General features: G+C 43.2%; 1 protein-coding gene across 11 annotated transcripts in view; it reads right to left on the minus strand.

Annotated features, from left to right (window-relative positions):
• The window catches only part of SIPA1L2 (signal induced proliferation associated 1 like 2), a 134,140-nt gene extending 108,511 nt beyond the window's left edge, over window positions 1-25,629 (minus strand). For 10 of the 11 annotated variants that reach the window (XM_066616899.1, XM_066616891.1, XM_066616884.1 and 7 more), the window contains exon 1: window positions 25,453-25,629. The gene's annotated coding sequence lies outside the window, so the exon portion shown is untranslated. Of the gene's footprint in view, window positions 1-24,307; window positions 24,360-25,452 lie in introns of those variants that run through there. The other variant, XM_066616853.1, reaches the window with a different exon arrangement.
• Window positions 25,630-27,668: the final 2,039 nt, after the last annotated feature.

Below are 27,668 nucleotides of genomic sequence, written 5' to 3' on the forward strand. Positions count from 1 at the left end.
CTTCTGTTTAACTCATTCAATCTCAATTTCAGTAAATCTGTATATAAAATAAATGTTAATTTAATGAGTTAAACAGCAGGTTTTGGACATCATGTTGTAATTTTTAAACAAAATAGAGCTCCATGCCAGGGAGGAGGGAGTATGCAATAAAGATTTCACATCATGCTAGTCCCCAAATACAAATGACCCATGGACCAAACAAGGTTTACCCTGGTGGATGGGCAGAAGCAGTAAGTAGAGGCAGGTATATGAACTCAGGAGACTTCACATTGTGTTCATCATTAGGAACTGGTATAGAAATCAAAAACATATGATAGGGCATTTAAGGAAAAATGATATATCCAAATTTGGCTCATGAGTTGTCACAGAAATACTTTTCTACAATTTTCATTATCAAAGTTATCTGCAAGATTGCTTCCATGAACTAAATTTAAATTCTACACTCTTTGCTGCATGTACAGAAGACAAGCCTACTCATGCTCAAGCACATGCTCTTATGTCCTGTATGAGAAGAAGAAGAGTCCTTGGCACACATTACCCACTTCCTACCAAAAATAATAATAAATGTCTGATCAGGATCCTCAGAAAACTCAACAGTATCTCTGATCAAAGAGCAGCTTTTAGTCTTTGTGGCTTCCCTATTCCTTTGGTAGATATCACAGTGACTATAGCTAGGCTCCATGTGCGCCAAGTGTTGGTTGTCTGACTGCTCCCTACAGAAGTTCATGCCATAAGGAATTAGCCACTGAAGTGGTACAGCATGCTTTGTTTTTGTCACTGAACATGGAAAACCAAATTACTAGGGGTGGTACCGCAATTCGAGACCCCATGACAGTTTCCACATGGTTCTAGGAGTGTAAAGCATTTTTATCCACACATCTCAAGCACACTACTTGTTTATAAAACACATCAACAGTGTCCAGCCCTTGAGAGTGTCATTGCTGCCATGTTATATTAACGTGTAGTATGCCCAAAACACAAGATAATGTGCTGCTCCAGCAACACAAAAAAAAAGAACAATGGATGTAGTGGCAATGCCATCTCTCTAACTAATGTTGACTGAAACACATAGCATAAAACTGCTTTTTTCATGCTTTTTAATAAATCATAACAAAAACCCGGAGAGTTAGGACAGACAGAAGAAAATATTTCTTTACCCAGCATGTAATAGTTTGTGGAACTCCTTGCCACAGGATGTAGTGATGGCATCTTGCCTGGATGCCTTTAAGAGAGGATTTCTGGAGGAAAAGTTAATTACAGGTTACAGGTCATAGTAGGCATGTGTAAGCTCTTGGTTTTAGAAGCAAGCTGCCTCTGATTGCCAGATGCAGGGGAGGGCACCAGGACGTAGGTTGTATCTGTTGTCTTGTGTACTCCCTCGGGCATTTGGTAGGCCACTGTGAGATACAGGAAGCTGGACTAGATGGGCCCTTAGCCTGATCCGGTGGGGCTGTTCTTATGAAGTAAGTTATTACCACCCAATCAAAAGAAGCTATAAAGTATGTTTACCCCCCAAAAGATGCTCCTCATTTCACTAATTAATAAGGTTACAACAAACCTGAAAAACATCAAAGAATACTTTTGTTCACTATTGCATTATTTATGAACATAGTCCTAAACATATCATAGTCCTGAACTATTTTCTTAGCCTAAAATCCCATGCTGTATACACTTTCTTGGAAAAAGTCACACTGAACACAATGAAATTTTCTTCTCAGTAGATATGCATAGGATTGTGCAGTTAAAGGAGTAATTACTTATTAAATAATACAATTTTAACCAAGGCATACTTTTGGAAAAAAAAATCTACATGCTGGTTTAGTAGTTATTATCCCATGAGATCAAAAGACATCATTACAATAAAGGTTACCTATTGCTTTTTCAAATGAAGGCAAAATTTGTGAACATAAGATACATTTAATTCTAAAATCTCTTATAAGAGAGTACTCTGCTCAGACACAACTTATCTGAGCAGGCCAGCTATCTTAATCCTTCCCTCTGCATTATCATTAGTGTATATTTGGAACACACTTAGAATTTAGGTATTGTGTGAATCATTTTATGCTCTTACACTGTTCTGCTTGAAAGCAAATACTGTAAGCACTGGTGTACAAATGGGTGGGGGGGCCAAGAGATCAAGACTACAGGTGCCCCCCTCTGGGAGGGTGACACCACTAGTGACCAAAATTGTGATTAGTACAAACAATACCATCATGTTATATGGTTGTGCACCATTTGATGTGCAATTTACAGCAGAATGCAATGAAAAACTGCATTGAAATATCTGTGTTCTATCAAAAGCTATAGTCAAATAACCAGAAAAGAAAAACACAACTGCCTTATGCCACAAAAAGTAGATTTCCTTAACTCAAAACTGATCAATGAGTCTGAGTGTTCTGAGAGCTGTTATTATGACATAGCATGAAACCAATAAGGTGCATGTCAGCTCCCTTTTCCATGTATCAGAGCTAATACTAGAACTCCTATTCAGTTGTGTGAGTGTCATCAAGTTGGCCACTTTTTCTGTTGTTTACTGATTGGTTGGGTAACCTGATCTGCTCTATAGTAAAATAAAGATAATGGGGTTGACACCAAGAGTTTTCAGACTGAGTGACACCAACCCTAGTGATGACACTGGTGGGAAGGTTGAGTGTGGTTGTATACACTGGCCTAGATGGCCTTTAATGTGGATCCTAAACACTGATGGTAGACTACAGTCGATCAGTCGTTATTAACCATGATAGCTACATTGAACCTTCAGATGCAGGGGCAGTACGTAATTAAGTCAGGGACCAGTCCAGATTTGGGGGGGGGGCGGGGAGAATGAGCACTATCTTAACTTCAGAGCCCAGGTCAACCTAGCAGGTAGACCTGGGCACCTGGTTGAACTTGTGCTTCTGTGGGTGAGGTTTGCTGGGTGGGTAGACCTGGGCTCCCACCTGGACATGGAGCCCAGATCTAGCTGCTGGGTACACCTAGGCTCCCATTCTGACTGCCCTCTGGAGCTGCCCCTTCCAGGTGGCTAGCCCTGGCCTCCGAGTTGAACTTTAGCCAAGGTTTGCTGGGCAGGTAGATTTGGGCAGACTTGCAGCCCATATTAATTTTGTCATATAGGGGGGTGTCAAAATGTATGGGCCCCGGGTGCCAAATAACCTTCATTGGCTGTAAGTGCTCATCTTCTCTCCATTTTGTGCAAATACAGTAGAAGGTTTCTTAGTTTTATATCTATAATAAAAAGTGTTTCAAGTCAGGGAAAGAATGCACCTTTCCTACAGGGCACAACATGGGCAAAAACAATGCAGAAAATTTAAGTGATTTCCAATAACTGAAGTATGTATCCACCAGAAGAAACGTATCTAAGCATAGTCCTTGGGTCTCATTTTTACCCCAAAATTCAAAATGGGAGGTCACATTAGTAGAAAAATTCATTTAATCTCCACACTGAGAGTAGGTAATTACCATGTAGTAGACCAAGGAGGACATTCAACTTCTACTTATTTTAATCCATAGATTACACTTCTAATTACAAGATACAAGATCTATGTTAGTGCAAATTAAAACAAAAGAACTTGTATAGCAGTGCAGCACATATTCAACCACAGGACTAAGGGCCCCAATCCTATGAGCTGTACCACCAGCTCTGAGTATCGCAAATGTGCTGTAAAGCATGTTCAAGGCACCCAGGGAGCAAGGAGCATTGGCAGTGGGCCTCAATGCCAGGGGGGCCTGCTGCGGGAGCAGTCAGCGGTAAGTTTCTCTGCCAGCCAACGGAGCAGCTTTTCAGGGTAAGGCAGAATTGGGTGGGGGGAAGGGAAGAGTGAGCCTGGGAGGGGGGCAGAGACTGCCACTGTGTCCTGTGTTCCCTCCTGCCAAAAAAGCCTGACATGGGCTTCCTCGATTCTGCGCTCACACAATAGCGAGCGCAGATCTGAGGAGACCCATTGCCACCAGCTACTTTCTACCTGCAGTAAGGGATCAAAGCTCCCTTAGTCCAAGGAGACTCCAGTCTGCACTGCCTTGGTGCCCGCAGGATACAACTGCAGCCATTTCAGCGCTACTGTTCCTCTGGGTAGACAGGACTGGACAGTAAAACTCCTTGGTAGAGATGTTTCCATTGCTTAGGAAAACTGCAGTTCCAGAGAACATCTAGTGCCATCCTCAATACACAGCTCCAAATACAAGCAAGAAGGGATATTCTGTACCGTATCGAGAACAACTTTCTGGGCTGAAGCTTCTTTTAATCATAACCTCAATTCAAGACAAAAAATTGTAAGCAGATAACACATTGGAGTTTAACTACCACATTTCCTCAGACAATATATATTTTTTAAAAGTAGACTCACATGCATCTAGCTTGCATTCAGAACTGCCATACTTCAGCAATAACATTCTAATGTAGCTCTCAGTCACATTCCATTCCAATGGTACAATCGAAGTATAATAAACTTCTTTATGCTCCTTATAAGCCATAACAGAATGGTTAGGAAATCTACAAGTTATGACTTCAAAACCATTAAATGCAAGTATGTGGTTGTTCTTAGGACCTAAAGCAGATGCACCTGTTTTGCAGTTCCTTTTCCCAAAGTGTTCTAAAATCAGTTTAGCCGACAATCCAGCTCAAAACAATGAGATATCTGAAAAAGAAGCCTTCCTTCCTTTCATATAGCAAGCATCCTGTAAACAAACAATTTCCCATTCTGCCATCCGATTGCTTTTGTTTACAGGCAGGAAGCACAACAGTAACTCTCCAAGTGGCAATGAAAGCAGAAAAGCTATTTCATTTCCTATCAGACTCAAGTTGTGTATGAAGCAGGTATCCCCAATGGTTGAGATCTTATTTTATAAAGGAGCATGCCATTTGTCTGGAATGCACATCAAGAAGCAGAAAGTAAAAATAAAAATTGGTGTACAAGCCTTATTTACCCCAGCAAAATTTTTTTAAAAAGTGCTTTATTTCATTTGCAGAAGGAAAAAGACCACAAAAGAAAAAAATATTTACATGAATAAAATGTTGTTCTTTAGATGAAGTTGAGTAAGTTCAGTTATAATGAGCAATCAAACTGCAGTAGCTAAAATTTGAAGACTATTCTTGCTTTGCAGGTCTATTTCAACTTTTAACTCAATTGGCATCTGCTTTAAGAATCAATAATATTCTAGGAATGCCCAGCACACAAATGATGTTTACAAACAATACAAGTTCTTGGCCTCAAGTCTTTTGCATCTATTTTCCACCTTCCATATTAAGGGGACCCAAAATGGCTTACTATTAACAGGTTTAATTTTATTGATTATTTAAAGACCACAATAAGTTAAAAAAAATAAAACTATTTTCAGAAGAAATCAGCAGAACATAAACTCACTGGAATGTGACAGTCTACCCGACATCAAAAAGTCATCAGAAAGGAGGCCAACTGACTCCCCAGGGAAGAAATTCCAGAGCCACTGTGGAAAGATTCCTCTCCTATATCTCCCCTGACCGAACCTCTGATGGCAATGAGACATGGACAGCACAATCCTACACGTGTCTATTTAGAAGTAAGCTCCCCTGTGGTTAATGGGACCTACTCCCAAGTAAGTGCGTACAGGAATGCAGCCTAACAGCCCAATCCTGAGTTGCCCAGGGCTCATGGCTTCAGCGGTGCAGAGAATGGCTCCCGCTGCATCCTGCGCACCTCAGCCTGCCGCGGGTGGCACCTCAGAAGAAGGGGATTTTTGTCCCCTTCTCCCAGTAAGGGAAGCAGCCCCGCAATGGGGCTACTCACAGTAAAGGTGTTTGTGTAGGGCGCCAAGCACCACACGAACACCTTGGATCCAGTGAAGCGGTGCTCCATGGGACCCACCTCCCTCCCACCCCCCAGCACAACTCCTGCCAGCCCTTTCTCTAACTCCCACCCGCCCTCTCTCCCCCCTCTGCCTGTCTCTTCCCTCCCTGGAACACCTCCTCCGCGCCCCCCAGCCCAGCAGTCCGTGAGACCGCCATGCAGCAGAGGACGGGCACCCACCCAGCACTACCCCAGCGCTGGGCTAGCACAGGTGCTGGCCCGGCAGTACGCCTTGCAGATGTGCCTTACGGCACGTTTGCAACAGTGCGCCAAGCTCAGGATTGGGCTCCAAGTCTCCCCAACAAACAACATGGTGAGATAAGATCCTGCAAGAGGAAACAGTTCTTTAAGGCAGTATTCTTCAACCTGTGGGTTGTGACCCAAGGGGGTCACAAAGCCTCATGAGACAGATCAAAGAAGTTTTTCAAAACCTCCTCTCACAAGAACAAAAATGGCTCAAGCCTCACTCTCACTTATTTTACAGTGGTCTCCAAACTGGGGAGCTCTGTGCAATGAGAGATTGCTGCGCAACAGGAAAGGTGTCCCTGGCATGACCGGCTCTTACCGTTCTGCCGGGGAGTCATCCCTCCCCAGCCAGCCAAGTCTGCCCAGAGATCTGGGCACAGTGGCTGGTGGAGTGACGGAACCCAGAAGTGGTGAGCCGGGGATCAGTTTGAGAGAGATTGGCAGTGGGGAAGGATCTCTACCCTGTGGAACAGTAAGCGCCATTCATGTGGAGGAGGGAAAAGGCAGAGCACCAGATCCAGTCTGAGGGACAGGGTCTGGAGAGCCCTGTTTTACATGATTATCCATATCCAAGATGGGGGTGGGGTAGTGATTACATGGTTCAATGAGGACTTTCTGGCCTGTGAATCTGTGGCCTCTTGCCATCATTCCTATTAACGAGACACATTACTGATCTGGCCTTTTGCTCGCCGGACAGGTACCTAGCATGTAGTTGTATATAAATGTGTGTCTCCTACATGCCTTGAATTAATCAGGAATATTAACCATGTAAGGAGGAAGAATAGAAATTTGTAGCTCAGAAATTATTTATAGCTTGCATTAGCAGAAGCCTTAACATTCACAGATCAAACAGAGCCATTTCTAGCAATCCCCAGGAGTTTTCTTGATTCATATGTCTATACAATCTCTAAACCTCTCTAGAGTACTATACATTGTCATGCTTAGTCACATCAGCCATTTCTTTTTAAGTATTTATATTTATTTATACATAAACTTTTTAAATGTATTTATTCCCTTTCTATTCCACTCTTCCACCAAGGAGCACAAGGTGGCGCACATTGTTCTCTACGCTCCCCCCTTATCCTCACAACAACCCTGCAAGGTAGATTAGGCCAAGAGACAGATCAGTAAGCTTCAAGGCACTAACCACATCACCAAATCTCAATTCTAACTCTGTAGGGCTTGTGACACAATATAACTTGCATCTTATTTTGAAACCGATTACTACAGTTGCAGGAAAAAAAACAAGAATGAACACATTTCTGCAGACAACAATTTGTAATACAATTGCTACCTGATTGAAAAAATAAATAGAGCTGTACAGAGACCAGTATTAATGAGCTGATGAAAAGAGCAGAGAATATGTGTTTTAACACATCTTTTCAGTTCCAATGAAAAAGCAACACTAAGTGCAGAACACAGACTGGCCTGCAACATTTTAATTGCTTTTTTATCTGAATTTGCCATGGGCAAGGTTAGAAAATGCTGCTTAAAAAAAAAAAGGCAATATTAAGTTAACAGGAACATTCTTCTGGTTCCTACCATCAAGAGACAAAAACTACAGTTAGAAAATTCAATAACAATAAACACTTAAACCTATCTTTTTCCATATTCACTAGGAAACCAGATAGCTCAGTCCCTCTGACAATTGCACTATTTTTACTATGTAACTAGGCACAACACCTGTAATGAAACTTCTCTCAATTAAAGCAGAGTTATTTGCTCGTATCTAAAAAGTTAACATTTACAGGAACCATCCACCATCTAAACGTATGTACTTCATATGCTTAACACTGGAACATTATAGAAATATTTACAAGTTTAAGCTGCCCAATGCATATGCATAAGAGGAATCAAATACACACACACACACCTGTGGGCTGGGCAGAAACAGGTTAATGATGTGTGAATTCCCCTTGGGCTGTCTCAGTTTCTACTTGGTTTTTGGAATCTTTCCTTGTGAATACTCACTCACCAACCCTTTTTCAAGCGCTTCCAAAAAATTAAAGGCCATTCCCACCCTCGTGATTTGCTACTCTATGTGCATATACACCAGCACAACCACAGCCCTACCAGTGAAAAAACACACCCATCTACGACATGCTGCAGGCGTTGTAACACCATGAGAAAAATGCCATGAGATTGTAGTTCATTTCATTTGGGCACTAGAGCAACCCTGCCAGCAGAGAAGCCAAAACATGGAGGAGAGTGGGGCACAACATGGACGGGACAAGTCTTTGTACACCTTTTCAGAACCATCCCTTCAGACAATGGACCCAATGTCAGAAAAATGCTACACCAACAACAGAACTGGCACAGATGGAGTAACCTCATAGTGAACAAATGGGAAAGAAAAAACTGCAGAAAACTACACCTCCTGCCACCCCCGACCCTGCCTACTTTTCTACAATGGATCACAGGATACAAACTACATTTGACAGCACAACAACCCCAGTACTGTACTAAAACTCCTGCATAGAGATTACATTAGAGATGAGAATACGTGTGACATGGGACTATACTCTTCTGGTCTCTCAAAGGAGAACTTAGCAAATAGGAACCATGGTGAAAGGTGCGCACACTTTGCACAAAGAACCTCCTGTCCGTCACAACACATATGGCAAGATATTATGTTAACTCTTGTCTTCTCAGAATACCAATTGCAGGTATTCTGCCCCAGGAGGTCTCCACACAAACACCCACCTGGGATCTCTATCTCACTACCCCAGAAGGAGAAAAACAATGCACCTCACACTGGTAAGCAAAGGGGGAGGGAATCCAATGTTGCAGTGTATTGATGCTGCCTCTCATGTCTCTGCCCCTCCCCATTCGGACCCTCCAGTATTATAATGCATCTCTACTATCAACTGTGTTGCCCACCCATTTCTTCCTTCTGCAAGGACTAAAAGCTGAGAGCATCTGCTCCATTTTGGATAATACCAGGGACTCCAATACTCACCAGAACCCCTTTGTTTTTCAGGACTTCACCATTGCCCCAGGAAAGGGAAAGACACTGTTCTAAAGACACTATGATCTTGCTCACTACAAGGCATCTGCATGTATAATCTGGTGGCAACAGTCTCCCTCACAGACAAGTACGCATCTGAAACAGGTGTGGCTGATGCTGTTGTCTATTCCTAATTACAATCGTATGCCACTTAACAACAGGGTTGCGGACTGGCATCGTCAAGGAAGCCTCCTAAGGCAAGGGGAAGCTTCATTCCCCTCACCTCCAGAGGCTTTTCTGAGCCTCCCAGAAGCAGTGCGCATCCACGTGCTTCATCACGTGAGGAATGCCAGAATTATGCGAGAGACATGTCTTCCAATTGGATATGACACATAAGACAACACTTTGTTCCCCATAACAATGGTATGATGCCTTGAATATGATACTTTTTGTATTGATTATTAATTTTGTTCTAATTAATGTTTGTTGTATTCGATGGCCACCATCCTTGTGTGTAACCTATGTAGTCCTAGCCCTAAGTCTATCCAATTTTCCTTACCTGTATCTGTAATAAATAAATAAAGCATTATAAAAAAAAATATGGTATGATGCCCATCCTCACAGAAACACTGTCAATATACTTACTCAAAAGTCAGATAAAGTAGGTTCTAGAACACACATCGGACTGCAGCTCTCAAAAGTAATCCTGTTCGGTGTGAATTAAATTGGCTCCTCCTTCCCCAAGCCTTTGACAACACTGAAATAGGCCTTTTAAATCACTAACTTCCTTTCTGCAGCCAAAGCAATCACACCATTTCTCTTTCTTTCAGTACAAAACAAAATGAGATTAAAAGGTCAGCTACAGGAAAAGAAACCACATAGCAAGACATGATAATAGAAATGCAACCAAGAAGTGCAGGGTAAGGTGGAGCATCATTTTCTGCCTCGCAGAACACTCTTCCCGCCAGATGCGCCAAAAGTACTTTGTCAATCCACACTGGAGAGGTTGGCACTGCAATTGCATTCAAAATCAGAACCGCTACCAGAAATCAAGCTTTTAATAGAGATGGGAGACACCAGAAATCTACCACTTTGGTAGGGACCTTATCCAGATTCACCATAGGAACAGAGTGAATGAATCCTTGTTCCAGTAAGAAATAATATAGAAGCAATCACTACATAATTTGATTTTGAAATTGCTTTATTTTGTTATATTGGAACATGTCACTGATTTTTTTTTTTTAATGTTTAAAATAAACACATCAATCAAGAGTCCTGGCTATTTCAGTAGTCCTGAAGAATGCTGATGAACTCATTTGTCATTATCAGTGCCATGAACTCTTCTAAGTATTATAAAACCACTACTTAAGAGTGTATGATTTTAAAATTAGGAAACATTAACTGGTAAATATCTTGAGCAAGCTGCACTGAATACTAACACACATGGTCTATGAAAGTAAACGTCCCCAGTTTTTAAAAATATAAATTATAACAAAATGAAAGATTGTGAGGCTGTAGTGAGAAAGTGAAAAATAGTTTTGTAGTCTGTACTCTCAGAAAGCAGTTACATTGTTATGTATAGTAGCAGAAAAAACTCTGTACTGTGCACAGTTGGAACTGTAAATGACCTTGATATAGCTGCTCAAGCATCACTCTCCTTTTGTTGGATACAAAAAGGTAGACCACAAATGCCACAGCTTGTGATGAAAATACACAATGAACAGCTGCTCAGTCACTACTACCTTCCCAAATCAAATGAATGCTCAAAATGCACACCCCCTCCCCATTCTTAATGTTATTTTTAACAACAGCTGTTATCATTAGCCAAGTTCCAGTAACTCCTCCAGTATTTAAAATATTAGTCTGCTATACATTTAGCAGTAGCATTTTAAGATTCTTCCCCATCTGAAAAATAGTTACAGACACTTTAAAAAAAAAAAAAGAAAGTAAATAATTGAATTCTATCATATTCACATAATATACCTAAATGGCTTTTGCAAAACAAAATACTAGTATATAACTATTTTTTACTTAAGCTTTCATGCTAAAAAAAACTCTTGCATGCTAATTTCTGGAATATCTGTTAAGATAATTTTAACTAACCTCATAATTGTAGTCTGTTTTTATGTATACTGTGAGCTGCTTTAGCGCTTTCAACTGTGAAAAGCGGTATAGAAATTGAAAAGTGAAATAAATTACTTAAATGTTAACAGATAAAGGGTTACGTTACAACTGTATACGAAAGACCGACTGAAATTTCGATTCATAGTGTGAACAAGTCAGAATTCCCTGAGTTCAGATATAATGGGGAACTACAATTACTCTATTTCAATAGTGAAAACAATTTTCACTGCAGAGCAGGAGAGGTGGGGCTGAATGCATGCCTGAGGCTGAGGTTTGTGCAGCCTACCTTGGAATAATCTACACCAGGGTTTCCTTAAGATGGTGCCCGGGAGAGCCAGGAAGAAACCACCACCACCGTGAAAGGGCACCATGACCATTGTAAGTTCAGGACCACTAAGTAAAACAAGAAGCAGGGCATATTGGGAGCCCCCAATGCATCCCACAATTTGTTTTACTGAAAAAAGTTTGCACAGGAAGGAAGGAAGGGAATAGAGTGTCATCTTTATCTTAGGTTGGGGTGGTGTCCACATACAACAGTGACAGGTTGGGGTTGGTTGGCGGATTATGTTGGGCTGTTCCTGTTGCCATAATCTTATTTCAGAGCCCATTTCTGTCAAATATAATTCTCAGATTATTTGAGTGGATTAACAAAGTTGTCATGAGGAAGGAGCCACAGGTCAGCAGGTCAGTATATGCTTTACATTCACAAGGTCCCAGGTTCAATACCCAATATATCAAACTAGAGCTGGAAAATACCCCTGCCTGAAACACTGGAGAGCTGTTGGCAATCAGCACAGGCAATACTGAACAAGATGAACCAATCATCTGACACAGTACAAGACTGATAACCAAGACTGCAATCCTACGTGCACTTACCTGGAAGTAAGTTGTATTGATTAAAATGTAACTTACTTCTGAGTAGGCATGCATAGGATTGGGTTGCTTCAGTACATATAAATTCACTAGTTAATGACAGCTTTCACTGTTATTTGCAATATTTCTCAAACTCCTAAAGGAACTTACTTTAGTGTTTTATCAAGGAAATGAACAAACTACCTACTCTGATTCATTGCTTTTAATGGACCTTAGCCTTGCCAGAAGGAAGCATAGCCTACGTGAATGATGGCAAACATTTTGGGCTTGGCATGTCAAAAATTCTACTGGCATGCCCCCCAAACAAAAGAGAAACAATTCTTTACATATTCATTTATTTTTAAAAAATACAGTCCAGTCATGTGTGGTACTATGTATTATATAAAGAAATGCACATAATTACAAAAACGAAATACAAGTAAAACTCAGTTATTGGGTATTGGTGAATGCTGGTGTCACCCAAAACATCATTGTATGTCACAGGTTCATCATCTCCGCTAAACTTTGCTAAACCTTGGATCCAGTTTTACTCAACCCTCTGTCTAGAACACAGTGCACAATAACACATACTGTACACTGAGATGCATTAGCTTAGAATGAACAGGCATCAAGAAAACTGCTTTCTAAAGTTTTTTCCATTATCATAAATAAAGCTAGTGATCTCTTCTTCCTCACTTTCATGGCAAATATTGTGAACACATCAATGCTTCCTGTTCAAATCATGCATAATCAGGACCTGAGACACTATACTTGTGCAACAGTAAAACACTCTAATTGGACTGAATGCACAATAGATCATCAAATAGTTAAGACAAAGCCTAACAGTGCTTGAAGTGGTACCCTTTAATACCAAATTTACACATCATTACTGAGAATGTGGGCTAAAAACCCTGATAAATCTACAATCATATACAGGTTGACTCTCATTATTCACATGGGTTCCATTCCCAGAACTCACCTGGATGACAAAAAACAGCACTATAGCAAATCAATTTAAAAAACAGTTTCTTTGCTCTGGTGATTTAAAAACAGCCTTACCGACCTTTGTGATGTTAAGTAATTAAGACAACAATCCGTCTCTCTCAAGGTGCTAAGAAAGGCTTCACTCCGACCCCTCCTTCACCAATGCAAAGTATATATTTCTTTCAGTACTCAGGGGGAAGGGAGGGGTCTTGGGCTAAATGCCTGAAGAGAGAATGATTGATAGATTGTCAGCCCAATGGGCATGCTCTCTTGCGATCATTGTTAAACACTGGTTTCCTTGAATTTAAAGGGCACTTCTCATTGCATTGAGAGAGATAAATCTAAGGATGATTAGGTTATACCTGTAATGGCTTGCATGACTATCCCTCTCTACAACTGTTAAGAAAAGCAGTTTTTTAAATTGTGATTTTAAAGGGATGCAATTTTCCCCTTCCCCAAGGATCTGCACATTCCTTCTCATTTGCAGGGGCCACACAGAGAGAGAGAGAGAGAGAGAGAGAGAGAGAGATCCAGCCTATTTATACACGGATTTTTTTGTACACAGATTTGACTCAACAATGGCCCCTGCAAATGAGAAGGAATGTGCTGATCCCTGGAGTGAATGTGCTCCACTCCCAGTTTTGCAGAGGTGAAATGCGATCACTACTTTCACTTTCTGGAGGCTGGGGAGCCCTGCAGATGCTCGCACAGGGCTCCCCGCACCCCCAGGATGCTGCTGCAGAAACTGGTAAGTAAATGCCAGTTCCTGCAGGCCCCTGATTGATGCGATCCCCTGCCCCTTAAGGGGGCAGAGGCCAGGTCCCTCAGGCTGGAGCGTCACAATGCCCTAGTTTGAGAAGCCCTGAACTAAGTGTTTCTAAATGATCACTGCTTGATCACTGTTTCAATCTGCTTACTGAAACAAATGAACAAGAACTAAATTCAAATAATTTGCAAAGCAGAATGAATGCCCTATAGCTACCAAATTAGATTTCCATCAACCCATCTAATTCATAATACCAGATATATCAAAATTAGAGTACCACAGTGGTACTGCGGGGAAAAAGTGCCCTGGATATCATGACCCAATTTTTTAAAATGTGCAGATACAAAATCTCAGTGTTTTCAGAGTTGTCTGTTGGCCCAACAGGACTAATAAAAAAAAAAAAATCAACCACGTGGTGGTCAAGATTTCCAATATAATTTTTCCTAAGACAGCAATTAATTCTAGTACTGTTCCATAATGTTCTTACCAAATCCAGGTTTCTCGTAATTTTGTGTTAACACGTTGACTGAAAAACAAAAACTTTGGGAGTTCAATGTCAGCATTTCTTAGGCCACCATATAAATCAGAGAAGGTTCTAGTTTTCGTTCTAACTGGTTAACCACAACAGCACCAAGAAACAATACCTACATTAGTACAGGAATGTGCAGAAAACCATACATATATGGTTTTACACACACACACATACATACACACACACACAGTCGTGCACCGCTTAACAGGGATGTTGTCAAGTGGTGCTTGATGCTAAGCAAAGCCTCCAAAGGCAAGGGGAAACTCAACCCCCCTTACCTCTAGAGGTTTTTCTGAGCCTCCCAGAGGCAGTGTACGTCCACACGCTGCCTCTGCGAGGCTTGGAATGCCAGCATTGTGCGGGAGACTCAACTTCCAGTTTTTTCTGGGAGAAAAGCCTCCAGAGGCGAGAGGCTTGGGGGGGGGGTGTGTGACTACCTCAGCTTCAGAGGCTTGGGGGGCGTGATCACCTCACCAGCACCAGCCATCACATATGCAACCTGTTGCGGGTTGGAAGGTCGTTAAGGGGCGCACACCTGTAGTTTGCCAATTCCCCCCACCTTCAGCATCTGGGTTCAATGAGAGTCATTGTTGCATTGATTCAAATGCATTACCTTAAACATTCTCCCTTAAAAAAAAATTATAATTATTTTTGCTTTAAATAATTTGAGTTGCTTTTTTTGTTTATTTTTAAGGGTTTTTTCCTTTAAATGACTCCTCCCAAGTGACAATTATGGTGTTATCAAGACAGCAGCTAGTCAAATAAAGTGTTAGCTCACTTCCAAAGTTTAATTCAATGAAACAGCAATAACTTCAACATCACCTGACCATTACAACAAGGAACCAAAGTCTTAAATGTGTGCGCAAGATGCTGTTGATTCCTGCTGTAATATTTCAGCAGAATATTGAAGTGCATTTACTTCTACTTTAGTGGAAGATTTGTGCATACATTATCTAATCCAAGATGCAATACATCAATGCCAGGGCCAACCATCTGGTGATAAAATCAGCATCGAAGTAGGAAGATGAAAGGGAAAATGATGATTCAGAGTTTCCTATAATACTCTGTCTAGGACCTTGGTCTAATTTCCATTTTGCATATCAGTTTCTGAATCCCAAAGGAGAAAATTTCAGTCTACACAGAAATAGCTCCACCAACCTGCTTGCTCCCATTCTCATCTCCCACCCCAACATTTTAACTTCTTAGATTCCTAACTGTGACTAATATTTGTTATTCCACATAAACAACTTCTTTACATTACGAAAACAGACACTGCACCTAACCACAGTCTTTTCTTTATAATGTATCATCAATATTTACTGATGCACCACCTCAAGTATAGTCATGATGAAACCTGCCTGGACATATCCTCCTGAATAAGTCACTAATTTACCTTGTGGGAAAGAATTCAAGGGTGATGAGCCCAAGATCGAGATAACAACATTATCTTCCAAGGATCCTACATGGCTTCATTACCCAGCTGGTTCTCACCAGCTTGGTTAAAAGTACTTCCAGGTCAGATGAGGACAACAGTCATACTCTTGTCTGATTTCCCAGCTTATCAGCAGGTGTCTACTTCCCTTTCAATCTCCTAGCCTCCTTTTCTGCTTGCCTACATTCAAGCTTGTTTATGCTGCAGGCTGAGACTCCTCAGCTCTAGACCAGGGGTGCCCAAACCCTGGCCCTGGGTCCACTTGCGGCCCTTGAGGCCTCTCAATGCAGCCCTCAGGGAGTCCCCAGTCTCCAATGAGCCTCTGGCCCTCTAAAGATTTGTTGGAGCCCACTCTGGCCTGAAGCAACTGATCTCAGTGTGAGGGCGACTGTTTGACCTCTCACGTGAGCTGTGGGATGAGGGCTCCCTCCACTGCTTCTTGTTTCACGTCTGTGATGCAGTAGCGGCAGCAAAGGAAAGGCCAGCCTTGCTTTGTGCAAGGTGTTTTATGGGCCTTGAGTTATTGCAAGACCTTCATTCATTCATATATGTTCCATCTCGAAAATATTCTTTTTTGTAAATTTATTCAAATTTGAAATGTAAATTAATTCTTTTTTCCCCTGACCCCCGACACAATGTCTGAGAACTGATGTGGCCTTCCTGCCAAAAACTTTGGACAACCCTGCTCTAGACCAACATTCCTTTTTCATGTAGCCTCTATTTTTTATTATCTCTTTAGAACTTACTGTGCAATTTCCTCCATCCCAATCATGCCAGGGCTTATCTTTTGCATTCTCCACTTATTTCGCTGTCATAATCTATCACCAATTTAAAATACAGAAAGGATGGAGAAGAAAGCAGGGTTCCATTCTGCAGGCCCTGTTGACATGGAAACTGTAGATACAGGAAAACTCTATATACATAGGAGCCCCCATGTGCCCCCCATTACCTTTGTTTTTTAGTTGTAGCAATGACAGCATGGGTGTTTCTTGCTTAAATTGAGGAGCATGACACAGGCATATCAGGCTGCACACTTCAGAGACACCAACAACGTTAACAGGGAATAGCAATGTGTCCCTGCATGTCATGTTCTTCAGTTTAACAAACACCTATGCTGCCATTGCTACAACTAAAAACTAAGGTACTCTAATGGGTACGGGGTGGTCCCCCTGGATCTGCAGATAAGTGAAACTATAATACTCGATCAGTGAATTGGGGGGGGGCCTGTTTTTAAAAAAATATATATTCCACCATTCTCGACAAATGTGTCTGCAAGTGGCAAAGAATCAAAGGCAGTAGAACTTCATTCCCAAGTCCCAGATATTTAGGGCCACACTGTGGGATTGACTCTGGATTATAAATGTACAAGTATTCATTTTGTACTGGCACAGAAGTAGAATTCCACAACTGGGAGTTCCAGGGAACTTCACAGACATGACCTTGCTGAACACTGGCTATGGGCCATGATTGTGTCCACACCTATGCCCAAGTAACCCAAGGCAGCCAGGGCCTTCCACTGCTACCACCATTGTCCCCATTGCCACTCGGTAAACCAGGGCCCACAGGAATGCTTACTTGGGTGGCTATGGGTGAGCAGCAGCAACTGTGTCCAGATATTTTGACCCAAAGTACCAGAAATTTGCTGTCTGAATGTTGCAGGGCCTAAATGTTCTGACCTGTATCTGTAAGCCCATGTAAAATGTAAGTACCTGGATGTAACTCTCTGTACAACATGTAACTCCAGTTTGTCCAGTCCAGTAAGTGGAAATGTGCTGAGTCATGATGACTCCACAGCATCAATGTAAGTAAATGGAAAAGGTGACAAGTGCATCCTGGGAGGCTGACATAATGGTCCTCATGAAGATGAGGTAATGGGATGAGGTCATCCTCACCTTGATTGGTCAACAAAAGTACTTAAGGGAAGCAGGCACAGCCTACCTCTGTTGATGTAGTCAGGTTGATGTAGTCAGGGTGAGGAGTCTGAGAGCATGTTTGGAGTGTCGAAGAACTGTGCTGTTTTGCTGCCAGAGAGCCTGGCTATGTGTACACTTTGTAAGTATAGCTGGTGGTGGAATTCTGTGTGATTTCTTCATGGGACTGTCCTGGATCTCTGCTGGTGCCAGCATTTCACTGCATTTTATCTTCCTCTACAGACTGTGCACACAGCAAACTGGAGCAGCAGACCAACTATTTCTTTCCTCCTAAATGGTTCCCAGTCAATGTGAACTTGGCAGCAGGTTGGCAACAATGCTCTTTCGCCTGCTGCAGGTGCCAGAATGAAGGACTTACCTCTGTCTACTGCCTGGTTCCTGGGCACCATGGGGGAGGGGAAGGAAACATGAACACACATTTCTCAAAGAATGGGGGGGAGCAAGCTATAGTGGGGAGCCCCCACAGGACTTTTGCCCCAGACCATCCAAAGGCCAGAGACACCATTGTCCTCAATCTTTTGAAAGCAACTCTTGGTACATGATTCTTCCTTGACCTTCGAACTTGTCTTGCATAGTGATACAAGAGAAATAACATGAAGTCCAGTGTTTATAAAACGTATTTGTCATGTACGGAAGTACTCAAGTTTCTATAACACTTCAGAATTCAAGATTTTTTCTCCTAATTAAAGTAACTTCAAATAGCTATTCAAATGGTTGCTGGCCAACAGCATTAGGCCCTGGCCAAGCTCCATACCAGGCCACCACTATGGGTCAACTTCTGAAACACACAGGTGAGGATTAAAGAGCCAGGGCAGAAGACATGGTCAGGACTGAGCAAAGTTGCTACCCAATCAGATGAGCTGTTCAAACAGAGAAACAAAGCTTGAAGCAGTTACCATGCAGAGCCTGCCAGGCCCTGTTCATTTCAGGTAACTTGAGCAGATGAGCCACATCACCACTTCCAATCAGTACAGTACATGGCTAGCACAGCAAAGCTCAGACCATTAACTTCCTCTTTCTGGGAGCTGCAGCAGTGGTGCATGGAGTAAGCCATCCAAGCTCTGCTTCACAACCCGACCCCTCTCACCTTACAGATAGCCAATGTAGTACATTAGTTAAGAGAACTGGATTGGGAAGTCTCTAGCCTAGCCTACCTCATACTCTGGGGGAGAAAAATAACCATGTTTACTACTGTGAATTCTTTGGAAGCAGGAAGGGATAAAAATGCAATAAAATCAATATTAGATTGGGAAATCCACACACAAGAGCAGTATGCAAACACCACCACAACCTTTAAGGAAAGGAAGCTGTCCAAGCCTAGAACCCTTGAATGGATCATGAATCACCCAAACTTCCATAATACAAAGCCAAAAGTGTTCTTGTGTAATAAAAACTGCTTTTCAGTTAGAAGAAAACCAGGCATATTGTGTAAGTTATATCCACCACATAGTACATTATACCCTTATATAATTTGTACTACAAATGTACAGTAATATATCCTCTAACCGAAGACTGAAAAAGCAGAGTAATTTTTATCCAGCAAATTCTGAATTAACACAGAACAGAGAAATTCACCATGTACAGAAAGACAAATACTGAAGAATATTTTGACAAAAATAAAGACTGTCATCCAATTAAAGAAATTTGGCAATGCTATCCTGGGCATGTCTACTCAAAAGCAAGCTCCACAGAGTTCAATGGGGCCCACCCCTACGCAAATGAATACAGGATTGCAGCCCAACAGCCCAATCCTGGCCTCCAGTTATACTGCCAGAACGAGCTTTCTGACTGTCACAAAACAACACATGGGAGAATGCAGCCTTTCGGTTGCCAGAAACAGCAAGTGGCAAGGTCCACACAGCGATGGAGTGGGAACACCCACTGTCACAGGTAAAACTGCATAGGGGGTGGGAGGGTGGCAAGCAAGGGGTGGGATGGGTGAGTGGAACAGAGAGGCAACAGGGCTATTCAGGACCAGGAAGGGAGCAGGTTCAGTAGCAGCGGCACCCATCAAATCCTAAACCCCTTCCTGCCCCTATGTATTTTTATGAACACCAAGCTTAATCTAGTACCAGATGAAGACAGCATCACTTCCAAAAGAAATTTGTAAACTGGTAATGGTATAAGACACATAGGAAAAGTGAGTTTTCAACAGCTGTTTGAAGATATGCACAAACCCAAGGCACATACATTCAAAAATTTTATGTCTGTATTACTGTAAACCAGGGCTTTTCAAAATGGGGCATCACAATGCCATTCATGCCTGCATGACCTTCTGTAGGGCTCCCCAAAGCTTTGAAAGCAAAAGCTGAGTGATCTCGCCCCGCCTCCACTAAACTGGAAGTGGAGCACGATCACTCCACTTTTGCTTTTGAAGCTTCTGGGAGCCCTGCAGAAGGTCGCACAGGGCTCCCCGCACCCCCGGGAGCCTGCAGGAGGCTCAGGTACATGCAGCCAAGCCCCTGCAGCCCCCGCTTTCCTCCTGCCCCTGCAAGAACTTAGAGCAGTTTCCAAACTCCCGGAGAGCTTGAAAACCGCTCCTGTAAACCGTGTTTCAGAAATTTCTCAGAGTAATACCAAAATCTTCAGCATAAGCCTATGTATGTCTACTCAGAAGTAAGTCCCATTGTGCTTAACAGAGATCACTACCAGAAAAGCAGGTTTAGGATTGTAGCCTTTCAGTCTCTTTTGAAAATTCATTACTTACTGGCTTTTTATTGATACCATTATGTGCTATCTACCACAAACTAAGGGGAATTGAATAAAATGAAGTATAAACAAAAATGCATGGATACAATGAACACACACATTCAAAAACAGTGTTTGCATGCTGCTGAAGTGGCTTTTAAAAGTTCAAATGTAATCAAGTTGACTTATTGTAATGAAACTAAGCCTACCAAATGGATTGCCTGCACAGTTAATTCCCATCAAGTCTAGGGACAACAGACGTAAGACATAGAATATTTTAAATGGAGATCAAATCACACAAGTAATATCCATCAAGACTAGCTAATTTTGAGCTGACAACATTTCTACTATTCAAAAGTGAAATTGATTTATTCAAGACAACAAGAAGCAGTAGCTTCTTGCACCTTTTATTTTCATAACTTGCACCTTTTAATAATCATTTCAAGGCAAATGCCATTTTTTAAATAGTGTTCACCCATGTGTAAGTATACAAGAAAAATATATTACTGGAGAAGAAAAAACTTGAGGTACAACTTAAATCAGGGGTGTTCAATAGGTGGATTGCGATCTACCGGTAGATTGCGAGGCAAAATGAGTAGATCGCGGAGTGCTGACCTCCCCCTTCAGGTGCCTCTGGGAGGAAACGCCGGGAGTAAGGCCCATTGTACTCAATGGGGCTTACTCCCAGGCAAGTGTGGCTAGGATTGCAGCCTCACAGCCTAATCCTAGGCATGTCTACTCAGGAGTAAGTCCTGTTATACTCAGTGGGGCTCAAGGTACACCAACATACATTGTACACATAAATGTTATATATTATGATGGCGCCAACATTGTAAAAAAAACTCTGGTAGATCTCCGGGCCTTGTTGGGTTTCAAAGTAGCTCTCGAGCCAAAAAAGTGTGAGCACCCCTGACTTAGATAATCCAAAAAATAAATAATTATTTAGATTACAATGTGGCTCCACTCTTGAAAATCATGCAACCCAATTCTGTGTATATTTATTCAGGAGTACCTCCTATCTAGTCCAATGGGGCTTGCTCTCTGTGCCTATCCAGCACACTTACTTGAAAAATTCTATCAAAATCAACAGGATTATCTGAATGGAAGACCTGTTATCAGCAGGACATTAAAGGCAATGAATGGCAGAAGTTCTGACATTGGCTCAAGGACAAAATCCATCACCTTGGCTTAATCCATCTATAAAATGTCATCACAATAGAATCAAAGCATTACTTCATTCCTCTTCCATATTAACTTTGTGAACTTTTCAACAGTACAACACAAGTACCTGTACTCGGAAAGCAAATCGAAGTCAATATACCATTTGCTTAGTTTACATAAAACATCACATGAATTGTATTCTGTTTTAAAGCCTAACTGAGGTCACATACAATATTGCATAACCTTAATGCTTTCATCAAACTGCATGGGAATAGAGATGCTCTTTACACTCTCACATAACACCAGAACCAGGGGACATCCACTAAAATTGAGTGTCGGAAGGGTTAGGACAGACAAAAGAAAATATTTCTTTACTCAGCGTGTGGTTGGTCTGTGGAACTCCTTGCCGCAGGATGTGGTGACAGCATCTGCCCTGGATGCCTTTAAAAGGGGATTGGACAAGTTTCTGGAGGAAAAATCCATTACGGCTTACAAGTCATGATGTGTATGTGCAACCTCCTGATTTTAGAAATGGGCTATGTCAGAATGCAAGGGAGGACACTAGGATGAAGGTCTCTTGTTATCTGGTCTGCTCCCTGGGACATTTGGTGGGCCGCTGTGAGATACAGGAAGCTGGACTAGATGGGCCTATGGCCTGATCCAGTGGGGCTGTTCTTATGTTCTCATGGGTAATAAAACAGGTTTCTGTCAGGAAGGTCCAACATTTCATTCTATCTACCAATTATAGTTCAAAAAGCAGGGTAGGTAAGCATTCCACACTCCAGAAGATCCTGAAGTACAGCTGAGATTCACTGAGCATATAATCTTTCCTAAACCCAAATGATAGAATGAAAACATAGGATTCTACTTATTTTAACGGTACTGTTGGGGCACTCTATGTTTGGAAACAAACATTTTTATCCTTCAGGGAGTAAACCAGGTAGAATTCAAACCATGACCACAGCACATCTTGAACAGGTCAAGCCTCACAGTGTCTATATAAATGGAGATAACAGTGTGCTCACAGCATTTGCAACAGTCACCAGCTCAAGGGAAGAAACCACACCATTACCCTCCCCTCAATGCACACACTCGCTACTCAAAGAGATGCTTGCTTACTCTTTGTACCATTGTAGAAAATACAACTTATTAAGACAGTGGCTTAGTAGGAACCAACAAAGTCCAGTTTGGAATGTCATCATTTCAGCCAGCATAAACATGTACCAAACAGCAAATGGCAATTAAAGCCAGGAAAGGTTCTTTTTTTAATCATTAAAGAGATTCTAGCAATTTAAGAAGAATGTGGACCAATCCCAATACATATATTCAATTACAAAGGAGTCCTCTTTGTTTCAAAGAAAAGGGTTAAAGTGTTTTCGGAGCATCTGATTGCCACAGAACTGTAGGAATTTTAAACAGAAATGCAAATATAGTACTTCTGTAAACAGGATGTCAAGACGAACTGCTGAATAGGAAACAGCTTCAATTTGGTTTAGAACCATTCAATATGAACCAAATTAAGAAGGTAACAACTCCGGATAAGCACCCTGTTGGCATCCTTCAGTCTCAGAAGACTATGGTATTGCGCTCTGAGTGGTGGTTCTGGAACAGAGTGTCCTCTCCAGTGCGCGAAGCCTGGGTAAAGTAGGTATGGAGGATAGACTGTTACCCATGCAGCAAATCCCCCCTCTCCACGTTGCTGAAATGGTCCAATGGAAAGGCAGACACCAATACATTTTGTTCCAGCGGCATCGCAGGAGTTGCCAGAACGTGACTGTGTTCAGTCATGAACTGCCTCAGGGACTCTGGCTCCAAATTTTGCCTCAAGGTTGACTCCTGAAGCCTTTTCCATAACTGGATGTAGCCACAAGGCAGTGGAGGTTTGGGATCAGAGTTTTCCTTCTCTCAGATGAGCTGCCTTCCCAGATGGTAGAGTCCCATCTACCTGGTGGCTGTTTAGTCACCTCTTAAGACAAGTACAGCCAAACCGAGGGCCTATTCTTATTCCCAGCCCCCAGGGGATTCAGGATAAGCACACACAGTATATGTGAGCTAACCTGGTGAAGCTCTAACACAGCTCACAATTCTGAATGATACAAGAAAGCCATCTAGTGTTAACATTTAGAAATGAAAAACGCTCAGGAAGAATTGGGTGAAAGAATTTACAGGAATCTTCTTGTGAGCAGGAGGCTTGACCACAACAAATGCTGATGAACATTTTAAAGAGTGTTGTACAGCCAACCCTACTGGAACACGATACCAACACTGCCAGCAATCAAAATTATCCTCCACCGTGGCCTAATATAGCTTAAAAGCTCACCTTATGTGAATAAGTGCTTCTGATTACTGTCAACTTCGGGACCATCTCTCTATAAATGTTAGGCTGAGAGTGGGCTACACAACCAGAGTGGCAATAAGAGTTGCACAAAAACTCATCAAGGCACAATAAAATCCTTCTATGAGATCACCAAGCCACTGTCTATGTTCCATTCAGACAACAGGCCAAGACATTAACAAAGAAAAAGTTTTTAAAGGAACCACTGTTCATTCTTCCAAGTGTAGAATAGAAGCCAAAAGGCAGCGGGTGCAGAAGAAAGAAAGAAAGACGAACACTGAACACTCATTTACCATTTTCTACACATAAGGACAAAAAATGTTGAGTAATCGCTTACTGGATCAGACAATAAAGCTATTTATTGCAATCTGATACACTTCAATCTTCTATGCAATTCAGGGGGTGGAGGAAGAGTCTCCCATTTCTTCCCTTTCTAAAAATCTGGTGGGGGTGAGACAATCTACTTCACAAAAGTAGATCTACATACCAGAAGACCAGGATTCTCCCACAGTTCCCAAAGAAACTTGACCACCAAGCCCGTTCCAAGGCAGCCCAGCTGCATCTGTCTGATGTCACCACTGCTGTGCCCTTCCCCTTACCAGGTCCAAACCAAACCTGACCCAGGCTGCACTCCTACCCACATTTTCCTGGGAGTAAGCCCCACTGACTATAAAGGGACTTACTTCTGAGTAGACGTGCATAGGCTTGGGTCCTTAGGTTCCAATCCTATCCACAGTTTCCCTGGGAGTAAGCCCCATTGACTATAATGGGATTTACTTCTGAGTAGACCTGCCTTAGACTTGGGCGCCCAATCATCCCGTGGTGCAGCTTTCTCCTTCTTCTTCCTCTTTCTCGAGTGATGCTGCCCGGCAACAACACGGCAGGCACCCAGCCAGACCCGAGAGAGACGAACTCTTGGCAGAATGGGGGGGAGCCAGCCAGCCAGGGATGCGAATTAGGACCCCTCCCCCGCCACCCACCCCCATCCCCGGCTCAGACACCCCTGAGGCGGGCGAGCGGGCGAGCCACCCCCCAACACCTCCCTCCAACTTCCCGCCTCCACTCTTGGGGGGGGAGGAGAGAGAGGAGGCGGCGAGGGTGACGCTTCTCACCCTAGCAAGTGCGTGCGGCGGCGATGGTGGGGAGACACTTTCCGCCTCCCTTCACACCCAGCCAGCGCCAGCAGCGTTCCTGCCTCCCACCTTCCGCTCGCAACCACAAGCCCCCCCGCCCTCCGCACCCGCTGAGGCACTTTCTCCGCCGCCACCTCCCTCCAGAAGCGCCCCCTCCAAAGAGCTCCTCGTCTTCCCCCCCCCCCAGGAGAACCACCGCGCTTCCCAACACGCTTGCAGAGGCTGCAGCCCTAGTCACACTTTCCTGCGAGGAAGCCCCGTTGACCGTGATGGCGCTGACTTCTGAGTAGACAGGCACAGGTCTGCGTCCTCGGAGCCCCATCCTGGGCACGTCTACTCAGAAGTAAGTCCCATCAGAGTTAGTGGGGCTTACTCCCAGGGAAGCGGGGCTAGGATCGGGCTGTCAGTCAGCTCCCCCGCATTCATTCATGCCCGGCTGCTGCTCAGGCACGCATTCCGCTTCTCCCTTCACAGGCAGCGGCGGCAGCGACGCGCTCACCTCCTTCTCACGCCCCATGCGAGACTCCCGGCGAACATCTCCAAGCCCTCCACTCCCGCTGGCTGCCTGCCTGGCGCGCGCTCTCCGGCCCGCCCGGGCTGGGGAAGGGGAGCGCCCAGCGAGCGACTTGTTCGCCGGCGCGCGCCGCCCGTCCGCTTCTCCAGCGCAGCAGCAGGCTGGGTCCGTCGCTGGAGAGGGGAGGAGGCAGCGCCAGGTTCGCTCTGGCTCCCGCACCCTCCCTGGCGCCTCATTGGCTTCAGCCCGCAGAGGTGGCCCTTTCGCAGGCACTCGCGCGCTCCATTGGACGCGGGAAGCCGCGCCCCGCCCATCCGCGGCCGATCCCAGCTTCTGCCGTGGGGGAATTCTCTCTCCTCGCTGTGCCGCCTCCTTCCCTCCCAGGCGGCGCATCTCCAAAGTTCTCCCTCCTGGGGCATCCTCACTGGGCAGGTCGGGGGAGCTCAGGGGAAGCCTGGAGATGATACCCTAGGGCAGTGTTTCTCAAACCCACTAGGTGGGTCGCGAGCCCATTTCAGGTGGGTCCCCATTCATTCCAATATTTAATTTTTAATAGATTAGACTTGATGCTGCCATGGCATGTGATTGCATTTGGGGAAATGTTATACATCTATACTTTTAACAAGCTACTATGTATAGTCTTTTAACAATGACAGTCAATTAGACTTACTCCTGCGTAAGTGTGGGTAGGATTGTAGCCTAGGATTGTTAAAAATTTTCCTGCTTGATGATGTCACTTCTGATCATGACATCACTTCCAGTGGGTCCTGATAGATTCTCATTCTAAAAAGTGGGTCCTAGTGCTAAAAGTGTGAGAACCACTGCCCTAGGGTGACCAGATGTCACAACTGCGAAGGAGGACCAGGCACCCCAACATGTAGGACAGCTAAGAAAAATGTGGGACATGACAAAATAAAGCCTAAAAGCCCTTGTATGTTGATTTCATGTGATTAATTTAAACACTATATTATTAAATTTAAAACTATATTACTTATAATTTATTCATTCCAAGAAGGCTCTGCACTGCCCACTCACAGGGAAAAGGAGGACATTTCAGTTCTTTTCCAGGACACGAGGCTAAAAAGAGGACATGTCCTGGATTGAAGCATAGGATTGTGCTCTAAATCCCATATGTGAAAACAGCCATCAATACACATACAGCCAAGGCAGCAACATTAGCCCTGGCAGTGAGGTTGAGCATCCTCTGGCAAATGACATCTCCCTTTTCATGACCCTGGACAACTCCCTGGTGAGACACCACAGTTCAGAGATCTCTGCTGGAGCAGGTGTGCCTAAACAAGTGCCAAAACACACAGGCCATTTAAAGGAATGGCCACAAATTCCCACAAAGAATGGGAATGCCAACAGGTAAGAAAGGACCTTTAAGTGCAAGCCTCAACATTGCACTCTGGACCATATTTTTATGTTACAGTTTTGTTACTCAAAGTTTTGTGACCAGCCATATGAGAGTTGTGTAATTCCACCAGTTCTCTATACAGATAATGGAATAAAGCAGGATTTCTACAAGGAAAGAAATGGAATACATAGACTAGGAGAATCCAGTATCTTGAGGAATGAGGTATCTTTTCATGCTGCTGCAGGAAAGCCAATGTGGTGTACCAGTTAAGAGTGTCCACCTAGGACCAGGGAGGCCCAGTTTCATTTCCCCACTGCAGCCTTGAAATTTTGTGGATGGCTAAAGAGCTGTTCAGGTTATGCTGTACCAAGGCACACATTTCCATGTGAAAAACTGCACTTGGGTCCTTTTTACCTAACAGTCTATGGACACTGCACATTGATCATACCTGCATTGAATAGAATGTGTGAATAACTGCTCCCAGGTACTAAGATTTATTTTACCTAGGTATAGCCTAATTTACTGCTGTTGTGGAAATAAAATAATGGAGGGAGAGAACTTTGTTCATTGCCTTGAGCTCCTAGTGTCATGAGAACAGGCCTTCAGTCATTAGGGCATAGAATGCCTTGCAGTTAGGAATAGACACACACAGAGAGAGAGAGAGAGAGAGAGAGAGAGCACAAGGGGAAATATTGGCATCATAAAATCAAACAGCTACTCTAGGGAGAAGAACCTAAAACTACAGTGTGCCCTGGAAGGATTTTTAATTGATTCTGTTGGGTGTTTACGTCTTGCCTTTGACTTCAGGCCTCAAATGAATAAGAGTGAAATGAGTATTTAATGA

The sequence above is a fragment of the Tiliqua scincoides genome, chromosome 1 (assembly GCF_035046505.1).
Source record: "Tiliqua scincoides isolate rTilSci1 chromosome 1, rTilSci1.hap2, whole genome shotgun sequence".
Taxonomy (NCBI): domain Eukaryota; kingdom Metazoa; phylum Chordata; class Lepidosauria; order Squamata; family Scincidae; genus Tiliqua; species Tiliqua scincoides.